This window comes from Paroedura picta, chromosome 4 (assembly GCF_049243985.1).
Source record: "Paroedura picta isolate Pp20150507F chromosome 4, Ppicta_v3.0, whole genome shotgun sequence".
NCBI classification, from domain to species: Eukaryota; Metazoa; Chordata; class Lepidosauria; order Squamata; family Gekkonidae; genus Paroedura; species Paroedura picta.
In genome coordinates this window covers 127579093-127589458 of record NC_135372.1, presented here as the reverse complement: position 1 = coordinate 127589458, position 10366 = coordinate 127579093, and the positions used below count along the sequence as shown (strand labels likewise).

Sequence of the window (10366 nt, the reverse complement as noted above, 5' to 3'; positions counted from 1 at the left end):
CAGTTGCTCCTTGTGTCCTCTGTTGGTTGTTGGCTGTTTTCCTCTCTCGCCATTTATTTCAGGAGGACATAACCATATAGGGAAATTAGAAAGTAGAACCTCTGGCTGCAGAGGCACTGTATCTCTGAATGCCTGGTAAAGATGCAGACAGCAGGAGGTTATTGTTTTATTTCCCTCCTTCCATCTTGGTCTGGCTAGCCACTAGGCTCACAGGCCCCGTTGTCTGATCCAGCAGGGCTCTTTCTGCCACCATTTGTTCTCTTCGTCCTTCTGAGTTCCCTGTTCTAGACTCCACCCCAGCCCTGCAGGTGCCATTCAAAACACTCTTTGGACAACGCTGCCTCAATCCAGCCCTTCTAGGGAGGGGAGGGAAGTCCGGGTGTCTGGCATCGGCTTACAGGGAGTTGCTGGTTGTAATTATGGGATGCCACTTAGTTACCACCAGGCTTAACTGCATGAACAGTAAGAGGCTCAAATACCCAGAGCCGTCTGTGGCCGCTCGCTAGAGGCAGCACAGTGTCCTCAAGAGAAAGGGGAATCCCCTGAAATGGCCTGGCTGTGTTTGCACTGCCGCGGAGCTGGACTTTTCCTGTGCGAGAGAGAACGGTGTCCCTCAAACAGAGAACACTGTGTGCTGACAGTTTGCTTGGGGTGGGGCTCATAGTCAGACACACACATACAAACACAGCAGCAAAGCTGGTCTGGCATTTATTGCATGTGGGTCTGGCCAAGTGACTTTTGACACAGATGTGGGGGTCTGTTTAACTCTTCTGAGGCTCTGGCACATGCCTCTAATCCAGGTTGTTTCTTTACTTCCCACCAGGGTTTGGAATTAGCAAGAGCAACTTAGCTTTTAATAGGGAGTTTGCAACCCACAACAGCGCTGAATAGTTTCAGGCTAGCTTGATTTCATTGGATCTTGGAAGGTAAGCAGGGGCCAACCCTGGTCCATAGATGGATGGAAGATCCCCAAGGAAATCCAGCTCACTATGCAGAAACAGGCAATGGTAAGTCACATCTTATGTCTCTTGCCTTAAAAACTATACAGCAGGGGTAGTCAAATTGCGGCCCTCCAGATGTCCATGGACTACAACTCCCAGGAGCCCCTGCCAGCATTCGCTGGCAGGGGCTCCTGGGAATTGGAGTCCATGGACATCTGGAAGGCCGCAGTTTGACTACCCCTGCTATACAGGGTCACTGTAAGGTGGCTGCAACTTGATGGCAAAAAAAACAACACATACACACAAATAAAAACCCATGTATTGCTCCTAGGATTGATAGTACCAAGAGAACACACATGGAAACACACTCAGCAGGGCCTTCCAGCTGCAGGGGCTTTGAGCAGCATGTGCTGCTTTGGTTCATACTCTCCTACTAGCCTAGCAAAAGCCAGCTTTTTGGATAAATATTCTTCTCTGGGGAGTGCAATGGGGTGGCACCATTCCACTGCCTACGAAGCCCCTTGGGACAGCTTTGTTTCTAGTCTGGCCTAAGTAAGGGGTGCCAACTCCAGGGTTGGGAAACACCAAGGAATGTCAGGGGTAGAGCCTGAGGAGGGTGTGGTTTAGGGAGGGGAGGGCTTCAGTAGGGCTTGATGTCATAGAGTTCACGTTCCAAATGGGCTGTTTTCTCCAGGTTAACAGATCATTCTCACCTGGAGGTTGATACTCTCTCATGGTGGAGGTTGGTACCCTTCCTTAAGGAGGTCTCTTTCTCTTTTTTCCCTTTCATGTAAGAGAACTTTTGCTCCAATGTATCAGGAAGCAACAAAGAAGGAAAGAGGTGTAGTGGTCTAATACCATAGATCATCCCCTCCAAATATCCATTTTCTCCAGGAGAACTGAGATCCATTAAGGCTCCCAATTTTGGATTGGGAAACTCCTGGAAATCTGGAGGATGGGATGAAGTCTAGACAGGAAAAGATTTTGGGAAGGGAGCAATCTAATGCCACTTCCCAAAGCTGTCATTTTCTCCAGGGGAACTGCTCTTTGTAGCCTGTATATCAGTTATAATTCCAGGAGAACTCTAGACCTCACCTTGGGCCTGGCAGCCCTATCTGTAGTTCAGAGGTCAATTGTAATTCCCAAAGATCTCCAGGCCCTACCTAAAAGTTGGAAACCCTATGTTATGGGGCTTCCAGCCTTCAGGAGGGGCCTGTGGTTTTCCTGGACAACAGAGATTAGTTCTCTTGGGGGGAAATAGCAGTACAAGAAGGTATATTTTACAGCATTGCATTCCTGCTGGGTCATATCCCCTCCCCAAACTCTACCTTCACAGACTCCTCCCCCAAATCATCAGGAGATTCCAAACCCGAGCTGACTGCAGGCTAACAGGTCCTCCTGCTTTTGTCTAGGTAAGCCACAAATTCCTACTGACTGTATTAAATGACATCTGTGTACTAGTCCTTTATACCTGCCCATGACAAGAATGGGGATCATCTCCTTCCTCTGCATGGGATTTGCAGGTGAGCAACATTCTGATTAGATATTGTGATATGTCTGTGAAGCCCCTCCTGGAAATCAGAGGAGATGAGGGGGGGACCTTACTTGGAATGGGAGTGAGCTCCAGGCAATGTTGCCAGCGACATGGCAACATCAGATCCTGAGTTCATAGGAAGTGACATCACCAGTCATATCACCAGGGCTATGTTCTGGTATCTGGGCGAAAACTCTATGGTAAAAATGGTTTCTACCATATAATTTTTGTCCAAATACCAGAGTGTTGCTTGGATGTTGCTGCATGCTGATGTTTCTTCCTGCACACACCAGAAGTGGTGTCATCACATAGCCAGCAATGTCACCTGACCCTTCCTCTTTCTTCTGGTAAGTGCCCTGCCACCCAGCTGATCAGTAGTGGGTGGCAGGACCTGGTGATGGAGGACCTCCTTCCCCACCAGGGGGGCGAGCAACCCTAGAAGTACACCTTGAAAGGACTGGGTAGCTCAAGTGGCTCATCATGGTGAAGGACTGTGGTTCTTGCAGCAGGGGGGCGGAGATCCAAACACAGGACTGCTTCTTAAATTCTTGCAAGAAATTCAAATCTGTTTCTGGCATTGCTTGTGGAACTTGTGAGGGTAGAGTCAGCCCTGAACCATGTGTAAAGCACCCTTCCCTTACTGCAGGTATCCTTTAAATATCTGGGGTGAGGTGAGGTGGGGTGGGGTGCAATGGAAGGGAGGGGAGGCTTCCAGGCAGGTTAGAGGCTCCACACTTCTCAGTTTACAAAGGAAGCACTGATTCAAATCACCCACATCATGCGGCTGGGGCTGCAGGCCACAGCCAGTGGAGCAGGCTCTACCTCATTCCGTCGGAGCTGCCAAGGGGGACCAGATGGCAGGAGGAAGGATATTTTCCCCGTGTGACAGTCTCCATTTGGAAACACTCAAAGCAATCATTTAAGAGCAACTGTTGTGTCCTGAAAATGGAAACAAAACCAACCATGTCGACAACAAAGTCCACCCCTTCTCCACCCGAGTTCAAATCCCTCTAGCATTCCTCAGGGAAATGGGAGTAACAGGGCATAGGGGATGGCTCCGACACAGCAGGGCAGAAAGTGGAACCTGACATGTGGAACTCAGCTGCAAAGAGCTTTGGCAGAGCCAGTCTGGCCATTTAGCAGACCTAAGCCCTTGCCTAGGGCTCAAGAGGGGAGGTGTGGAGAAGCCTGCTGGTGGTACTGCCAGCCAGATGCACGGTATCATTAGCGGTGGGGCTGGCTGCCAGGACACGGTTGGCCAACAGGAAAAATTGAGAAACTGTTGTGTAGGCGAAAAATCAATTTATTTTCTCATAATTTTCAGTGCTATACGATGGATAATGCAATGAACCTATTTTCTACAAAAACAAAAAACAAAACAAAAAGTCTTTTTGCATTTCTCTTGTATTCTGAACACTGCATTTGCAAAATAAATTATGTTGGGGGCCAAAACGGGGTCCGCTTTAAAATTACCCTTTTTCTAGGCAAAAGACCTTTTCCTCAGTGGCTATTCCCTGTCTTGCTCATCTGTTAACTGTATTTTTTTTCTTTCTATAGTCAGTCACCTCTGAATATAAATTGGGACAATGGCTCGTAAGTCAACTGGGGGACCTCCGCTTTGCTAAATTACGTCTCGGCCATTGGCACCAACATCTGTACACCGCTTGGGGAGCAGTATAAATAAAAGCCTAAGGCTAAGGGCAATGGACCGAGTCCTGGATAGGAAACAGGGGCCAATCGGGCTCCTTGCCCCCGGACTGACAGCAGAGGGGCCAATCGGAACTCGTGAACCCTTCCGATTGGCCCATGGCCCGACCCACCCACTCTCCCCCCAACGCCGACCGTTGGCTGCCTTCAGTCCCCCTGCGACCCTGCCCAGCGGCTGGACACTGTGGTGGCCGCTCCTGCCCGCATGGAAGCAGGTCAGTTCCAAGGGAGGCAGCCGGTCGCTGTAGCCTTCCCTGTGGGCATCGGGCCCGCATGGAAGCAGGGGAATTGCCGGGGAGGGGGGCAGATGGGGGAGCTTTCCGTGCGGGCCTCGTAGGCCTGCTGCATCCCCAACATGGCGGGCCTGCTCCGAGGCCTGCATGGAAGCTCGGAATCGCCGAGGAGGGGGCAGCTGGGGTGGGCTCTCCTGTGGGCCTCGGAGCAGGCCCGCAGGGACCCCAGGGGGATGACGGAGAGGGAGGCGGGAGGAGGGGTGCCCCGGCCCCGTCAAAGCCTATCCTTACAGATGGGCTTTGAAGCCTAGTAAGAACATAAAAGAAGGCACTCTGGGTCAGCCCAATGGCCCATCCAGTCCAACACTCAGTGCCACACAGTAACCAAAACCCAGGTGCCATCAGGAGGTCCACCAGCAGGGCCAGAACTCCAGAAGCCCTCTCAATGTTGCCCCCCTCAAGCACCAAAAATATAGCACATCACTGCCCCAATCATAGAGTTCCATCCATTCTTTGTGGCTAATAGCCACTGATGGACCTCTGCTCCATATCCAATCCGGGTGCAAGGGCAGGACATTGGAGGTGGAGGTAGCACTTCTTCGCCTCCACACCTTTCTTTCGCTGCTGGCCTGCCGGTTGTGCAATGGGGGATAGCGCTTTTTAGGAGGGGGAATCCACTTTGTGTGATTCCCCAACTAGTGCTTTATAATGGCAGATGTAATGAGCAGTTTGCTGGCTAGATGCGGGAAGTTGTCAATGTCATGCAGACCAGCTGGAATATAGTGTCTTCACAAGGTAAGCATTTCACTATATTTATCACGTGCAGAAAAGCCCTATGTGTCAATTACTGTTTGGGTGAAGAAGGACTACCTTTTATGTGTTCTAAGCCTGCTGTTCATCAGCTATTTGCTAGGAGGCATCTTATGCTCCTTCAGCCAGAGGCAGGGAAAAACCCACACATTGCATGATTGGCCCTTATTGGGTTATGCCTCTTTTTAATCCGAAGAGGCAGCATAGTCTGATTGTTCCCCTGCAGGACAGGGAGATTTGGGGAATGTGGTGGGTTTTGAAAACACCCTGAAATCATTTTTTAAAAGCTGTGTGAAAAAATGGCCACAGCCTGCTTAATTGCTGTCTCCTGCCTAATTACTTTCTTGCTTGCTTTCTTAAAAAAAAAAACTCAGCATGAAAATCATGACCCCAAGTTGGGACACGGAGCAGCATCAGTGTCAAGAATTCTCACCAAGCACCCCCAGAGATCCTGAGCGTGTCCAGAAGGAGCACGTTGCGAAATCCATCAAGGATGTTTTTTTGCTGGAGCTGGACCACCTCTCTCCTTTGTGCTCTGGACATGAAGAACAGGCAGCTTGGAATGGACTTTCTCTTCCAGTTCAGAGTTTGACGGGAGTGCACGATTTGCATGTCAAAGTGAAACCACTGATACTGCTCTTACTGTAACAAGGGCAGGCAATGTGCCAATGGGCATCAGCAAAGACTGAAACTGAATTTGGGAAACTTCAGATGCAAAAGGTTGCTTGGTTGACCTCTGACTTCACCCCCGCCATGAGGAACATTTTGTTATTGTTGCTTTCATCTCCACATGACCCTCTAAAAACGATTACATTTGGGGATATTTCTATCCCAAGTCAAATTGAACGGCGTCTGATTCCAGCTGCACCTTTAAGACCAACAAAGTTAAATTCTGAGTATAAGGTCCTCAGGTCGATGCACACTTCTCTCCGAGGTGTCTTGTGGTAGAAACATTTCCAGAAAAACAAAAAACATTTGTTGTGGCAGGTCTTGGTGTGTTTTCACAGTTCTAAAGTATTCAGAGCTCAAGAACACACTTGAACATGAGGAAGAGTGTATTTGGGGTGTTGTTGTATGTTTTGAATTAGTGTTGTTATGTTTACCTGTTGTACACTGCCCTGAGTTGGTTCACTGGGAAGGCAATATAGAAACAACAACAACAGCAGCAACAGCAGCAGCAACAGCAACAACAGCAGCAGCAACAACAACAGCAGCAACAACAACCAAACAACTTCACCTCTCCCTTTTTAATATTGAATAAGTAATCCAAATGTTGTTCCTTTATAAATTTGAGTTGAGAAATACATAGAGATTTTGGGGGTGGAGCCTGTGGAGGGCAGAATTTGGGGGAGGGATCTTGGTGGGGTATAATGCCATCCAAAGCTAGCAAAGCAATTTTCTCCAGCAAACTTCTTTCTATAACCTGCGGAACAGCTGCAATTTTGGGAGATCCCTAATCACTACCTGTTGACTGACAAACCTATTTAACAAAGTTTTTTTAAAAAAATTGAATGAACCAAAACTATGTTCAGAGCAGCAATCTGGTGCTTTTATGAATTTTAAAGGAATCTTAACATGTTTAAAATTAATAATATCTAACTTTTTTTGTACTTTGGGGTGGTTTTCTAATCTATTCACCCCAAGTCTGTGGTAGAAAACTATCTCAGTGGATGAATGATTCTGAATTATTTTCTCCCATTCTGCATTCTCTCCCATTCTCTCCCATTCTGCACACAATGAATAATGCATTTTCAACCTGCTTCTGCTACTGGATTATCTGCTTCTAAAGTGCACTGAAAGTGCATTATCCAACATGTGTGGCATGCTTTTTGGTTCATAGAAAGTAAACTGTAAGTAGTTGGCTGTTCTTTGGGGGCATGACTTATTATAGTACTGATCACAATACTGCAAGAGGACAAAATTGTACAGACACTTCTTTACGCATTCTGCCCAAAACCTGTGCAACTGCAGATCCCCAGGAATTACAACTCATCTCCAGACTACAGAGATCAGGACCCCTGAAGAAAATGTCTGCTTTAGAAGGTAGGCCCTATGGCACGGTACCCCAATGAAGTCCCTGTCCTCCTCAGGCTTCACACCAAAAACTTCAGGGGTTTCTCAGCCCAGAACTAGCAACCCTATCCCTCAACAGTACCTAGGGAGGATCTGGCAACTCTAGAGGTAACAAATTCACTCTGAGGGTATCATTAATGAGTTGTAACTTCGGAAATTATCCTAATTGAGAAGATTAGATAAAGATCATAGAATCATAGAATCATAGAGTTGGAAGGGGTCATACAGGCCATCTAGTCCAACCCCCTGCTCAACGCAGGATCAGCCCTAAGCATCCTAAAGCATCCAAGAAAAGTGTGTATCCAACCTTTGCTTGAAGACTGCCAGTGAGGGGGAGCTCACCACCTCCTTAGGCAGCCTATTCCACTGCTGAACTAAGATCAGTGATGAACAGTGGAAAGCAGGAAGGAGAGAATAGCCTGTGAGGAAAGGGTTATTCTAATAATGAGAAAAGAGGGACAGTGTCCAATTTGTCTCAAATATGATGGCTTTCTTTTCATCAGTTTGTTACGAGTGATGGCTTTTAATCTGGAAAATGAGGTTTGATTCCGCACTCCTCCTCCACATGCAACCAGCTGAGTGACCTTGGGCCAGTCCTTGTTCTCTCAGCCCACAGAATCACAGAATCATAGAGTTGGAAGGGCCATACAGGCCATCTAGTCCAACCCCCTGGTCAACGCAGGATTAGCCCTAAGCATCCTAAAGCATCCAAGAAAAGTGTGTATCCAACCTTTGCTTGAAGACTGCCAGTGAGGGGGAGCTCACCACCTCCTTAGGCAGCCTATTCCACTGCTGAACTGCTCTGACTGTGAAATTTTTTTCCTGATATCTAGCCTATATCGTTGTACTTGAAGTTTAAACCCATTACTGCGTGTCCTCTCCTCTGCAGCCAACAGAAACAGCATCCTGCCCTCCTCCAAGTGACAACCTTTCAAATACTTAAAGAGGGCTATCATGTCCCCTCTCAACCTCCTTTTCCCCACCCATTTCACAGGGGTGTAGAGGAAACGTGACTGATTGTAAGCTGTTTTGAGACTCCTTCAGGTAACAAAAGTGGGGTACAAAAAGCCAGCTCTTCGTCTTCTCTTGCCCTATTCAATATTTGCCCACATATAAACAGACCCTTCTCAAGTTTCTGTTAAATGCCATTGCTGGCCAAGCGGTCATGAAGCAGAGCCGAAGCTGAACTGATGCCACATTGACACAGATTTTGTTTGGCAGCTCTCGTACGATACAAGCATGACTTCTGTAAGCACCCAAGGACAAGGAAATGGGTGGCTCAAAAAGAAAGAAAGACTACAAACAAGCTGAGAAATTGGAGCTGGAGAAAAAAACCCCACCAAACCACAAATCGCAGAGCTCGACAGAATGGGTGGGGGGGGGTGAAGAGGAAGAGGAATCAAACGTTAATTCCTGTAGCAGTCTTTTCGATGACTTGCAAGATTTTACTTAGCAAGAGACTAGCTGTAGACATTGTGGTGCCTGAAGCAGCTAATCCAAATGGCACCTTTTCCTGTCCAGTAACACAGGCTGCAATCCACTATGAGTTCCCCCCCCCCACACACACACACACTTCCTTCAGACAAATAGGAAGGCATGCATTACTGATGGCTGCGGATGTCACTCTTGTGCCACTGCCATTTATTGCAATGCAGGAGAACCTCCTTCATGGTAAACAGACAAAGCTGACATGCTGTGGATGAGACCAAGGCCTATTCTGCACATAATAGATAATGCACTTTAGAAGTAGATTTTCCTGTTCTGCACAGGCAAATCCAGCTGCACATTGAAATCCAAATCCAAAGCACATTGAAAGTGCATTATCCTATGTGTGCAGAATGGGCCCAAGTCTCAATTGCTCTCTTCTTCAGTCCAAATAGCCTCAGTAGGAATCGATCTCTCTCATGAGAAAAGGAACCTCTTTTGTCCCAGATTCTCTGTTCTCAAAACAATCCCCCCCCTTTGTTATTTTTCAACATTATTTTTGTGGCGTTGACAAGCAGGAGTGCATTAACGGCCCCAAAGAAGACGCTTGCTACCTTGTTAAGTTGGTATAACCGGCCACAGCTTTATTTTTACACAAAACCTGGAGTGTTGGTTGGACATAGGGGAGATCCTTTCTAGTGGTCAGCAGACCACACCCGTGCCATCTTCCCAGTGGCCATACCAGGGGTCTTCCCCTTCTCCCAGCCGGGAGGAGGGGCTCTTTGCCACTAGGGACCCTACCTGGGAAGTGCCCCACCCAAGGTACTGCAGGGGGAGCACACCTCCATTGGTCCAACCTCGGGCCACCCGGCTGTGTGAAGCCCCACCTTCTCCACAAAGGTTTAGATCCTTCACACCCAGCCACCTCTTAAGAGGTCCCAACCTGGGAATCGGGCCACAAGCCGTACTCCCTCAAAACTCAAGCTTCCCCTATGTCATCCCGCAAGCTGTGACATAAATTAACCAGTGTATAACCATAAAGGTAAAAAGTAAAGGTATCCCCTGTGCAAGCACCGAGTCATGTCTGACCCTTGGGGTGACGCCCTCTAGCGTTTTCATGGCAGACTCAATGCGGGGTGGTTTGCCAGTGCCTTCCCCAGTCATTACCGTTTACCCCCCAGCAAGATGGGTACTCATTTTACTGACCTCGGAAGGATGGAAGGCTGAGTCAACCTTGAGCCGGCTGCTGGGATTGAACTCCCAGCCTCATGGGCAGAGCTTTCAGGCTGCATGTCTGCTGCCTTACCACTCTGCGCCACAAGAGGCCCTTATAACCATAACATGAATCAAACTACAGAATAATAACAACTTAAACAACGGGAGGTTGGGAGGGAAAAGCTTCCATTGGTCGCTGCTCCGGGCGGCAAAATGAGGCCGGGCTAGTGCACATGGCGCTATTTAGAGCCCATCTCACACCCTGCCCCTCATGCCTGGTGTCGGGCCGTCCTTTATGTGCCAGCCGGCACATCACAGCTCTGCGCCTCTTCCTTATGGCGTCTGCTCCTCCGCCCATCAATGGGCGGCTCTGGTAAGTTGATACCTTCTTTTGGTGTAAAATTACCTGTATATGGCACATAAGAAAC

At 48.3% G+C, this 10366-nt stretch overlaps 1 long non-coding RNA gene across 3 annotated transcripts; it reads left to right on the top strand.

The window, feature by feature from the left end:
* The first annotated feature begins 682 nt into the window (after positions 1–682).
* Positions 683–7039, top strand: LOC143836376 (uncharacterized). Of its 3 annotated transcripts, none has more exons than XR_013230592.1 (5): positions 683–1007; positions 2354–2464; positions 4033–4397; positions 5131–5210; positions 5600–7039. It is a non-coding gene; the product is annotated as an uncharacterized LOC143836376 (long non-coding RNA). The 3 variants fall into 3 exon arrangements; XR_013230591.1 differs by lacking the exon at positions 2354–2464 and adding an exon at positions 2278–2353; XR_013230593.1 differs by lacking the exons at positions 2354–2464; positions 5131–5210 and adding an exon at positions 2278–2353.
* Positions 7040–10366: the final 3327 nt, after the last annotated feature.